This window comes from Ambystoma mexicanum, chromosome 6p (genome assembly GCF_040938575.1).
Source record: "Ambystoma mexicanum isolate Mex_15411 chromosome 6p, UKY_AmexF1_1, whole genome shotgun sequence".
NCBI lineage: Eukaryota > Metazoa > Chordata > Amphibia > Caudata > Ambystomatidae > Ambystoma > Ambystoma mexicanum.
This window is the reverse complement of record NC_090935.1, coordinates 1,362,085,914-1,362,099,221: the sequence shown is the minus strand read 5'-3', so window position 1 is coordinate 1,362,099,221 and position 13,308 is coordinate 1,362,085,914. Positions and strand designations below refer to the sequence as shown.

Sequence of the window (13,308 nt, the reverse complement as noted above, 5' to 3'; positions counted from 1 at the left end):
CGGGTACTGGTTGAAACCTCGGGTAAAACCCGTATGTGCCAAAAAAAGGAGTCACTTTAGTGGATGTGTGGACAGCATTATTATAGGCAAATTCAGCCAGCCAAATTACCTCCGCCCAAGATTTTCCTTGACTGTGAATCATACATCTTAAATACTGTTCTAATGTTTGATTCAGGCGTTCGGTCTGACAGTCCGTCACGGAATGATAACTTGTAGACAGACGCATCTCAATACCTATTGCTTTACAGAAGGCACTCCAAAAATGGGAGGTGAATTGTGGGCCTCTGTCTGAAACAATTCCCTGAGGTATACCATGAAATCGTACTATGTTCTTCAAAAACAACTCGGCGAGGTCGCTAGCAGAGGGCGTCCCTGTACATGGTATAAAGCGTCTCATTTTAGTTAAATAGTCTGTAACCACCAAAATAGATGTGAAGCCCAAACTTTTAGGTAGTTCAACAATGAGGTCCATTGAAATCGTATGCCAAGGCCTTGGTGGTGTTGGTAAAGGTTGGAGCAAGCCTGCGGGTCGTTGATGATCAGCCTTATTACGCAGACTATTTTCACACTAATTCAAATATATTTGAACATCTCGGATCATGTGAGGCCACCAGAAATGTCTGCGGAGTAGTTCGAGTGTTTTAGTCGCCCCTGGATGACCCATGAATGGCGAATCATGACACCACTGAAGAGCCTTTTTTTGTAGTTGGTTAGTGGGTAGATACAGGCAGCCTTTGTAGAATGGTAATCCTTCTTTTACAGTTCGGTCTGCATCCTGTATTTTCCATTGTGCTAGTTCTTGAGTGGTCATCGCCTTTCTGATATCTTGGAACATATCATCCACAGTAATGCTCCCGATTACCCGTACTGGATCCACTATGGAATTTGTTTCGATTGGATTTTCTGCCAAGACCGATGAGGAGTCTGGATATCTGGACATGATGTCGGCCTTTTTATTTTCTGCGCCAGGACGATACGTGACTACGAAGTCGAATTCAGCAAAGTACATTGCCCATCTTAATTGTCTTGGACTTAATGCTTTCGTTGAGTTTAGGAATTGCAAATTCCGGTGATCAGTGTAAATTGTGATGGTATGCCTGGCTCCCATTAAATAGTGTCACCATTCACTGAACGCAGCCTTGATGGCCAATAGTTCCCGGTCAGCTATTACGTAGTTTTGTTCAGCTGGTAGCAAGGTTCTGGAATAATACGCTACGGGATGTAATTGTCCATGATCATCACGCTGCCAAAAAACAGTCCCAATAGCATAACTTGATGCGTCGGTTTCTACGACAAAGGGTTTAGCAGGATCTGGGTGCAAAAGCACTGGAGCTGTGGTGAAAGCCTTCTTTAGTGCCTGGAAACTTTCCTCAGCTGCTGAATCCCAACGGAACATCAATCCCTTCTTGAGCAGACGGGTGATTGGAAGCACCTTTTGAGCAAATCCATCTATAAAACGCCTATAAAAGTTGGCGAATCCTAATATGGTTTGGACTTCCTTAACAGAGCTAGGGGATGGCCAATCTACTATGGCTTATACCTTCCTCTTGTCCATGGTGACTCCTTGAGGCGATAGGATAAACCCTAGTAATTCTACAGTTGACCGATGAAATTCGCATTTCTCAAGCTTTGCATATAGTTGATGTTCTCTTAACCTTTGCAAAACAGCTCGTACATGCTTTCGATGTTCCTCCACATTTTGCGAATATATTAATATATTGTCAATATATATAACTGCGAAAACATCTAGGTAACCCTGTAGGACTTCATCCAGGAAGTGTTGGAACGCTGCTGGGGCATTGCAGAGTCCAAAGGGCATTACTTGATATTCGTATAGACCGAATTTGGTCCTAAATGCCGTCTTCCACTCGTCTCCTTCTCTTACGCGGACTAGATGGTATGCTCCGCGTAAGTCCAATTTTGTATATACCGTGGATCCTCTCACTTGATCTAACAACACCGGTATCAGTGGTAACGGGTAACGGTTTTTAATAGTTATCCGATTTATTGCTCTACAGTCGATGCAAGTGCGTAGATCTCCTGTTTTTTTTGGGACGAACAATAAAGGAGAAGAGACTGGTGATGTTGAATGTCTGATAAATCCGTTTGCTAGGTTGGTCTCTATATAAGCCTTGAGGTGTTCGTTTTCTGCCTCCGTGAGTGCGTAACTTCTGCTGCATGGCAGCGCGGCTCCTGCTTCCAAATCAATGCGGCAGTCGAATGGTCTATGTGGTGGTAGAGTCTCTGCCGCGGCCTTACTGAAGACATCCCTATACTCAGCATATTCTTCGGGTAGCGCCATGTACGTACTTCCTATGATCTGTGTGTTACGTGGTTCCAAACAGTGTTCTTCACAATAGCTTGACGAGAACTGGACTGAACTTACCTTCCAGTTTATTCCGGATTATGTATTCGTAACCAAGGTAAACCTAGAATTAATCCAAAATGTGGAGCTGCTATGACGTCGAACCGTAACTGTTCTTGGTGATGATCCCTGCATGTCAATTGCAGATCTCGTGTCTGGTGCGTAATGAGTCCTGAGGACAACGGAGATCCATCCACTGCCTTAACTTCTTCGTCCAGTCTTTTCTTGACTAGAGGAAGTCCAAGTTTCTGCGCTAATTGCGCATCAACAAAATTGCCCATCACACCTGAATCGACCATGAGTATTATTGAGACCTGTTTGTCCTGCCAGCGCAACTGCCCTTTCAGCAGCACATGAGCTCCCTGGCTGTGATAAGTGTTAGCCAAGCTCTTCGGGGTGTCTTCTACTAAGCTCGCCTGGGCCACCCTCACTGGCGAGCGGTGGCGTTTCCCGATGAATTACTTTTCGGTTTTGTGGGACACTCTCTCACAAAATGCCCTGCTTTTCCGCAGTATAAACAAAGCTTGTCTCGCCTTCTCTTGTCCTTCTCCTCTTTGGACAACGGTCCTCTGAGCCTGTACCTTTTTCAGAGGGTTTACTGGGTCTTTGTTGATCTAAACGTACCATTGTCTTTGCATCCCCCTTCCTTCTGTCTTGGCGCCGGTCGCTTTGGCTTTGATCTAGGCGTAATACTAGGTCGATCATCCCTGAGCAGGTAGTTGGCTGCGGATCTACTTGCGCAATCAGGTCTTTGAGGTCTTCTCGAAGGCCTTGGTAGAAAAGCACCATTCCTTTCTCTTGGGGCCAGTCCGTTTCTATGGCTAATCTATTGAAAGAAGTTACATAGGTGACCAGTTCCGTGCTTCCTTGGCGTAGGGTCAACAACTCCCTGTCTTTTTGCAGGGCGGCTGAACGTCGATTGAAAATCCGACCAAATTCCTCTAGGAAGTCTTCCCAAAAATACAAAAGGGCATCATCCTTATGAACCATTGGGGATAAAGTATGGCTATCCTCGAAGCTACTGCCCCGACATCTCCGACCGAATAAGTTGGCTCCTCGATATTATGGGCCCTTTCCTATAAAAGAAGTCATTAACCCTGTGGCCCTTCGACTTAAACTACCAGAATCCTGGAAGAAAATCCATCCAGTTTTTCACAAATCTCTATTGAAGCCTTACATCCAAACCACCTGGACTAATCTTAGGCCCAGTCCTGTGGTTGTCAATGACCAGCTAGAATATGAAGTGTCTCGAATATGTGACTCCAGATATAGACAAGGCCAACTTCAATAGCTGGTGGAATGGAAGGGTTATCCACCCAGTGAACGTACCTGGGAACCATTCTCAAACCTAAACTCCCCCAGATTGCTCAGAAAATTCCATCTAATACATTCAGGCAAACCCGGTGGAACGAGTTTTAGAAGGGGGCATGCTGTAATGATCCATCGATCACGTCCCTTTTGGTCCTCCTGGTCCCTGGCACGTCGGGGGTTACTCGCTGTAGAACAACCAACATGGCCGTATTCGCAGAACGCGGTCTATCGACCTTTACGTCCATGCAGCACGTTCCATAAATTAACCACACCCCTGTGGCTCCGTGCGTTTCAACGCTATCGTTAGCTGAGGCTAGACGTGCGTCGCGTTGTGCTCCTGGAACTGAGTTGCTGATCTAATTCCCGGACCCTCTCCTTCTCCTTCCCTTTCCTTGTACCTGTTCTTTCCATGATCCACGCACACCTCCCCCGTGTGCACTCTTCCTTCCTGGTCTTCCTGGAGTTTCCTTGATCCCGGACGAAGAAGCTGAACGAATCCTGGAATCCGACAACGGCCGAGCGGGCTTATGCAAGACCCGAACAGCACGGAAGAAAACCCCGGCAAAGGTTCCTGCAAGGCAACATAAACAGGTGAGAAAACACGAAAACCTGTGACATTGTAAGGTGGCTCATTTTATCTATACTTTGCTTCACCGCAACTCTGCTATGAGTGTAATGGAATCATTAGATGGGAAGTCAGTGCATCGGGGTGACGACTTCGGCCTGTGTTTGGTTACTGACATCACGCGCAATCTTGCACGTGACGTCATTACCTTATTGGACACCATTTTCTTTTTATTTTGCATTGCGGCTATTCTCATGGCGGGTTCTCGTGACACCAGGTTTCAGTCTTCACAGGCATTAGCCAGGAACACTGTGCGAGGGGATTGATCCCCATATATCAGTGGAAGAGTTAGTTATATATATTCAAGATCCAATGAAGCGCATTACTAGGCAGTGTATCTCATTGCTGAGCGTGCCATGGTTGCCTTTATTGGTTTATTCAAATTGGATTGAATTCGGACTTTAAACTATACAAAATATATTCAATGTTTTAGGATTTCCTTAAACATTACCCTATGACATGCAAGGAAGTAATCAATTAGACTTAAATCAGATTTATATATTATTTTTTTATTCGGTTTTATATTAGTATGCAATACTACTATGGATATTGGCATAAAGCTTATGCAACCACATTTGGAAAATAGTTTTGAGACTCTTTGACTCAACAGATAATACATTATCCCTCTTTATAGATGAATGTTATCATTGAGCGAAAAGCTGGAAGTGCATGACAGCGCTTCACCAATCATTTAAGACCTATTAATGCAAAGTACTCTTTGAAATATTACATTGGAAATACTTGATTCAGGTGAGATCTTTATAATATAGATCGGAATTTGGAGATTCTCAGCGTCACAGTATTTATCTTTTTTTCGATAATACAGACTTTGACAATATCATTCAATTCTGAATACAGTATAGAAGACTGAATTACTGCTGCTACAAGAGTCATTGCTTTTGATGGTCACTCCAGACTTTGAGGTTATATGGCAACCAGGAATAAGGGATTGGACCCTTTTGTCACTAGTGTGCTAAGCTTGCAATGATAGCTTACACTAACAGTACTGCCTCACTAGTGGAGAACGCACCAGTAACTATAAGGGAGAGAGCCCACGATTAATTTATCGATCTCGCTTCACCTATGCACAAATATCTACTGACACTGAACACTTTGGGCTGGGCAGAATGGCCTCACGTTTACAATAATGAGATACGTGGGTGCAGTTGTTTTCATCAACGGGTTATGGATAAAAAAATATTTTAATGATTATAAGTATCAGGACAAATACTATAATCAGTTTCCCCTTTTCCATTTCCCACAATTCTCATTGTTTCTTCAACTATCTTGCTACAACCCGACTCCATTCCTCCTTTCCTGATCTGATGTGTGACACCACATGGTATGTTTACTCAACCTTTTATAATTTGAACGAATATATATTATTTATTTACAAAAGTTACAGATATATACAAGGTAGTTAGACAGTGAACATTATAGGCCTAGCTAGGATGTTCACTGTGTAACTACCTTGTATATATCTGTAACTTTTGTAAATTACTCTGTGTAAGTGCCTTGTATATATCTGTAACTTTTGTAAATTATAAATGCTCTGTCTGCCTTATCATGTTGTAACTAAGTGTTCGCCCGGTTGCCCCTGTGCCTGGTGTGCTGTATAAATAAAATAAATACTAAATACTAAATTATCTATACAATTTTTCTTTTGGTTGATTTTTGAACTACATAATGCAATGTCAATGGTGTGCTGTTTTACATTTTTGTTATCATTTTGTTATGATCTATTTGCATTGAATGTTGACACATGAATACAGCCTTGAAAACAACCGAAGTGGCGAAACACGTGTCGGCTGATCATAAACCCAAGAATAAAATAACTACAATCATCTGAATTGATGCAGTAATATAATGTCCTATATCAGTGGACTCTGTACATATCAGTGGACTCTGTACAAACTTTAGGGTGCTAAGAGCGCAAGATACCTTCCCAAAGCAAAGATCGTTCATTAATGCCCTTACTTTGCTCAGTCCTACATCTTGAGCCGTGGTCCATTACCAGCTGAGACAGCCCAACGCGACGGGTGTTATTGCTTAATTATAACATTGGAATCTTGACTAGATATTGTACACAAAAGGGCAGCAGAAGGCCTTCACCACTTTTACAAAGCTCGATGTTTTTCTCTTACAACATTCTGCATGAATGCTCAGTGTTCGTTTCATCCAACATTCCTCCAGGACAATGCTCACTGCAAGGTTCCCATCACCTTCTACAACTGTTTTATTTTGATTCTAACTTGTGTTTGTGATTTTACCATATTATAATGGCATTACAATCCTGGAGACAAATTTATTTGTCAAAATATGATTAAGTATGTTCCTTTTTTTCCATCTAAGAGGCCGTCTCACATTAAATGTGCACCATACTAGCACTAATGTAAACTTTGCCCATTGAATGAAAATTATTCTTTCAGTGCACTTATTGAACAGGGAAGTCTTTGTCCTAGTGCTAATACATACATTATTAGCACTCAAAGATATATTTTTTTGTACTAGTGCAAAGTATGCCCTACTTCTTATACCATGCAAAACTGTGCCCAGTGAAAACTTTCTGTGAAATGTGCCTGTTCTATTATTCAGTCTTACTCGAAAGAATGCACCAGTTCATCGAGGGATGTACCAGGGGATCAGCTGCTGTCAAGTCAGAGATGTTATGTTTCTGACAGCCCAATGCTGCAGGCAGCGGCAGTGCCACATCACTAAAGATGGTAAATGCCCTAATAACCATTGGAATATGTTCAGTGGGCACCAAAGTAAATTATTCTCCATTGCAGGCTTTCACTAAATTATGTGGTCCTATAACCAAATAGGCTCCTTTTGCAATAGGGGATAATTAGTATGCAGATTAGGTCCAGGCAACTCTGTCAGGAACTTAGAAGGACCCGAATATATCATAGATTTATATTCTCAAAAATTCCTTTATGAAACAATTCATATTAGATCCATTTTGATGTGTCATTCTTTTTATATGTTCAATAATAAAAGTATACATATGAAGGAAAAACAAGGCACAGGCAGAAGTACTGTAACTGGTCCAGTGCATTTCAGACGATTGTCCGTCTTCAGGGAAACCTCCTGCCTGTTTCGATTGCCACTGATTCATCAGTGGGTCACTGATGAATGACCCCATGATACAATGACCCCATCTGTGGGTCATTGTATCATGGTCAATCCACTTAACAGGCGGTGAGATCCACAGTGGAGACGGGCAGACTGACTTCTGACCCGTAGTGTAACTCCAGAATCACACCGGTCTCATTGAGAAAAAAAACGCGTCTAATTTCATGGATATTCACAGAGCATTGCAGCATCATTATCCCACTGAAATACTGACATGCAAATTTAAGAGAATATGCTTCTCCTACATATTCCTGTAATGGTTGGTCTTCGATCACACAAATGTATTCTCTTCCAAGAGATGATGATCTGGTTGTTGCCGGTTGCTGCTCTGCATTCACTAATTTGCCCCAGCCCAGTTATCTGACCATTCCCCTGGATTGTGATACACAATTATGACCTCTAGCCAAACACAGATGTTCTAGACAACAACTCCATTTGTCTTGATCATCGTCAGATGTTGCTACTGGCTGATGCGATTTCTGTTCCCCCTCGATTCATACACAACTTACTTAAGTGATGCCATATGGCTTTCAATGTCCAAGAGAGTTCTTTTTGTGGGCCTATTCCAATGTGAACGCATTGACAGAATTATAACGAGGTTGATTTACTCCAAAGTCAATTTGTGTACATGAGTAAAATTTGTCACGTACTAACACCACTACTCAGCCCTATATTGGGTTTCCTAAATCGTAGACAAATGTCTGTTACCTTGTGTAATGTGCCTTGTGGAAAGTACTCAAGAATAAGTCAAATATGTTTTTAGTTGTGTAATGATTTACTAATGAATGAATACATTTTGTTTTATTATTTCTTAAAAACCTGCTTGACGTGACACATGTGTTGTGACTGATTAAGCATACACTAAATATAAAATACGGCTGGCTGATAAGGCAGACTTAGAGAGAGGTAGTTAGGCTCACTCTGCACTTTTTTCACTGTACTTTTCCCATGTGAAGCCTAACCCTCACCTTTACCAAAAAACGGGAATTACCCATTGAAATCCCCCCTATTCCAATGTGACCTGGAAGCACAGTTTAAAAAATAATAAATTAAAGCACTTTATTCTGATCACACAATTTCGAGGTATCACGGATGAGAAAGGACCAAAATACATCTCACAAGTAACTCAAGACATTTGGTCACGTGAATCGCATAATATATAACCTGTGTGGCAGTGCAAGTTCTATGTTGAACATCATTTTTACCAGAGCAAAAAAAGAGGCAATGCATTTTCTTCTCGGGCAAATATGGTGTAAAACTGCACTGCACCAGTGGAAAGTTCGGTTATATGGGCCCCGTGGCACAAATGATAAGCTGGATGGTAAAAATAGAACAGCACATGGTCGTCCTCGTCATGCCAGGCTTTGTTAGAAGAAGTGACGGGGCGCACCCAAAGTTTCCCCAGCCAAAATGAATTGTCAAAAAAGTGCTTTTTGCGATCGCATCTTTGTACAACATTAAAAAAAAAAAAAACGGCCGGACCATATCGTTCACTTAACCGATAACGACAGAAATTAAGAATATGCCTTAAAGGAACCGTGTTTTGTTTTTGTTTTTACATATAACGACAGCTTAATGAATTTAGAAAAATAATTTCAAAGCACAAATCACAGTATTTACCATTTGTTATTTGCAAAAGTGCAAGGAAGTGGAGCCATAGGCAGGTAACAAGGGACAGGCGTCAAATGACTCAGCGCAAGGCCAGAAATTGGGATTAGTTAAAAGAGGTGCATGTAAATAACAGTGAGAAAACAGGGCAATGTCTAGTTGTTCGTGTGGGCATAATGGTACACCATTCAAGGAGTTGAGGTGTGCCATGTTTTAGTGTGAGGGTATATTTTTTAAAGAATTAGGGAATTCAGAGCTTAATGCTACAGTGTGTTTCACCATGTCTATTTACAATAGATATATTCCCCCATTTTAATACACAGCGCTTTGGATATAAATCATTTTTAAATCTAATTATTTAATTTCAATATTTTTTCATTACTTTCTTCATTATGAATGATTTGTGTCATTTTAGTGTAGACTGTTTTCTTTCCACCTCTCCATCTGTGCCTGTTCAATTTTACTATAGGGTATTTTTCACGGGATAGTTAAACATTGCACCCATTTTTCATGCTACTTATTTGCTTTAACTTCACTAAAAATTGGTGACCTCTGCCATCGGATCTGAAAGCAAAAGGGTGAAATGCTCAAACACCTACACACTCAGTATAACATTGAGTGCAATATACAGTTCATGTACAATAAAAACCATCAGAGGGAGCAAAATAAAAAACAAATCAGTGAATTGTTTAATAGAATATTTGCAGGACTTCTGCTAGAGTCTATTTTGTGCACTCACAAATCAAAATCCACTGGTGCAAACCATCCAACCTTCTGAACTCTTTGTTTCTTCCAGCAGCGAGGGGATGCACAGACGCTGGTCCTCTTGTGCCGAGTGGCCAAAATGGCGGCACTTGCATTCACCTGCCAGTGGCAGGAACACACGCGCAACTGATTGCGCCACAGTCAAACAAGAAACGAGGATGTTCGTTTACTTTGTATATGCTGTACAATAGAACACAGGCCGCCCGAAAGCAGGAATGGTGTTGTTCGTCAGCCGCCTGCAGTTGAGCATGGCAGGACTACACACAACGCGCTGAGAAAGTTTTATCGCCGCTCCACAGTGCCTTCATTTCCTTCGAGCAAGTGCTTCCATGGTAATTTGGCACGCAAAGCAGCATGGGACCTCGGCCACATGAAAGACTGTTGGCATTCTGGCTAAAGGACGGATTCCCTTTTCCAGCTATCCAGTAAAAAAAAAACACGCGGACTAGCGGAGGCAACGTGACTGGCCAGCTAGCGTGCCCTTTAGGAGGCATTCGGGCAAGCCTATTCCGATAGACATGTCAGTTTTGAGCCTGCGTGCTGAACGTGTGTGTGGGCGATAAGCAGCCCCCAGTGCCCAGCACCCCGAAGGCTTCCCTGTCTGCGCTGTGTTGATAGTCGCCGGTGTTTATTCTTCTGGGCCTTGTACTTATACCGCGCATTCATGCTTGGCCTCCTTGCCGTGTATCAAGCCCACTCATACATGGCGATTCAAATGAATAAAATGCATAGAAATGAGCGACCACATGGACCGCAAGAGGAAAGGGGATGATACGCTCCCTGTCACGCGGAATCAAGCCGTGAGTGTTTATCTGACGCCTTTCAAGTGACTGATAAGATCTGCCACTCGGCCTGGGCCTGTAGTCACGCGAGCCTTCCTTCAAAGCCGCCCTCTCCCCCCGGGACGGTGAGTTTGGGTGGGCACACTCGACAATGCGCTGCCCAGCTTAGCAGAGTGTGTGAATGCCTCCGAAAAACACGATAAACCCGCATGCCTCGAGAGCCCTCAGCCACCGAGCAGCTGCTCCCTGCGAGGATTTGGTGAACGCTGAAAAGGACCTCGACAGCCTGCAAATGGTAATGTGGACCACACTGGCAGAGGGAAACATGGGATCGGAAAGGCATGTTCTGCTCCTGCTTCCCTCATTCTCGATCTTTTCGTCCCTAGGATTCACATCCCCTTAAATCCCCCCCCACTGTCCCCTAAACACACATTACTGTAGCCAACAATCAAGTATGTATTCCACCCCTAAATCATATTCACTGCTATTTTTTACAAGATCCCTTTTCTGTGGTACTGCTTTGTTATCTTGTTTTTGTATAGCGCCTTCTGCCATATGTTATGTTTCAAAGCACTACTTTTGTGTTGCTTTGTTTTGGGCCTTCAGTTTCTTTCACTCCTTGGGTTTGAGGAGCGTGATCAGGTCTTCCATTCTCAAAGGCTAGCTGTGACCCGACACACTGTAGTAGACCAACATTTATTTATTTATTATTTATTTATTTATTTGCATTTATAAAGCGCGCATCAGCACTTTGGCATTGTGGCACTGTTACAGAGATACTTGCTGGTTACATAGATAGAACACATAGAACTTAAAGTTCACAGAGCATGCGTAAAAAAAACAGGACTTAGTTACATGAGTATGCATACACATAGCTCAGTTACAATGTCTGGGTGGTGCTGGAGGTGCTGGAGGAGGTGGTGGGGGTGGCCAGGTGGGAAGGAGAGGGAGGCAGGGTGGTCTAACGGGGGCTATTTACACAGGGTGGTTTTGAGGGTTTTGCGAAAGGTGGAGAGTGAGGGTTCAGCTCTGAGAGCATTGGGTAAGGCATTCCATAGGTTGGGAGCAATGTGTGGGAAGCTGGGAACATATGCTTGAGGGGTGAGTGCTGTGACCCTGACACACTGCAGTAGACCAACGGATGCTTGCAGGGTGAGTTCTGTTACCGTGACACACTGTCGAAGACCAACAGATGCTTGTAGGGTGAGTGCTGTGACCCAGACACACTGCAGTAGAGCAAAAGATGCTTGTAGGGTGAGTGCTATGACCCCCACACACTGTAGTAGAGCAAAAGATGCTCGTAGGGTGAGTACTGTGACCCCGAAACACTGTAGTAGACCAACAGATGCTTGTAGGGTGAGTGCTATGACCCCGACACACTTTAGTACAGAAGCATGCGCTTGTAGGGTGAATGATGTCACCCCGACCCTGTAGTAGATCAACAGATGCTTTTAGGGTGAGTGCTGTCACCCCGACACTGTAGTAGATCAACAGATGCTTGTAGGGTGAGTGCTGTCACCCCGACACACTGTAGTAGAGCAAAAGATGCTCGTAGGGTGAGTGCTGTGACCCCGAAACACTGTAGTAGACCAACAGATGCTTGTAGGGTGAGTGCTGTCACCCCGACACACTGTAGTACAGCATCATGTGCTTGTAGGGTGAGTGATGTCACCCAGACCCTGTAGTAGACCAACAGATGCTTGTAGGGTGAGTGCTTAAGCCAATTCCCCAGCACCATCTCAAAGGACTGACTGACCTCAGCTTAAGTGATAGTGAGAGATGGGGGCCTGCCACAGCACCAGTAGCCTATTGGGAGAGCCAAGGCTCAAAGCACACAATGGGTGCACGTCAAACGCTTTCAAATACCACAATACATGGTCTAAGCGAAGACTACTTCCCGTGAAGAGAACGGGGATTCCCTTAGTACTTGGCAGGTCTATTCCAGGACTTCTGAAGAGTTCCGGCAATGAACATGTGCTTCTGACGCACGCCAACTAGGCCTGTACGGAACTGCAGGATTTCCCTTCTGCCAATGGCCATAACGCTTGGTGCAATTTCAATAATTTCTCTCAAAAAAATAAATGAACAGGAACACAATCTGAAAAATCAGAGTTTGCTTTAAAAAAAAAAAGTCAGATTTAATTAAATTAAAACATCAAATGTTGACAGAGTTGTACCAAACGTAGGGCTGCGATTGGCCCAACGTGTGCGGATTCTTTGAGGCGAGCGACACCGAGGAACCAGCTTTCCCCCGCGCATTCACCCATGCACACAGCAAAGTCTACATCACCCGGGAGCAAGCCTGCATCGCTAGCCCCCCGCCCCCCGAAAAGTGCCCTCCTGGAGCGGCGACATAACAGGTCCCGGCCAGCCCCCACTCTACAGGGAGTGAGGTGCAGTCCAGCGCTGGGGTGCGCATCCTGCAGCCAGGGACAGTAGATGACTGGTGACTGCTGAGGGCATCCTGTTCTCTCTGCTTGAACAGACATACCAGGGGCCAGAATACAGAAATGTTTCAGCACTGCAAGTGCAAAGTTTGCACGGTATTAGCATTAGGGCAAAGTTTGCCCTATTTAAACAACAACAACAAAAAAAAAACATTGGGAAACATTAAAAAACCATTGCGCCTCGACAAGTGCAGTTTGGCAATTAAAAGCACCAGGACAAACATTGCCCCAGTGCAAACAATATGCATTTTCACAAAATGCACCACCACT

General features: G+C 43.6%; 2 long non-coding RNA genes across 2 annotated transcripts in view; one reads left to right on the top strand and one right to left on the bottom strand.

Annotated features, from left to right (window-relative positions):
* Nucleotides 1–13,308, bottom strand: part of LOC138510422 (uncharacterized) — a 140,632-nt gene that overhangs the window by 126,340 nt on the left and 984 nt on the right. The window lies entirely within an intron of this gene.
* The window catches only part of LOC138510421 (uncharacterized), a 232,916-nt gene continuing 229,857 nt past the window's right edge, over nucleotides 10,250–13,308 (top strand). Inside the window, exon 1 of the long non-coding RNA XR_011280382.1 lies at nucleotides 10,250–10,886. This is a non-coding gene — a long non-coding RNA (uncharacterized lncRNA). The remainder of the gene's footprint in view (nucleotides 10,887–13,308) is intronic.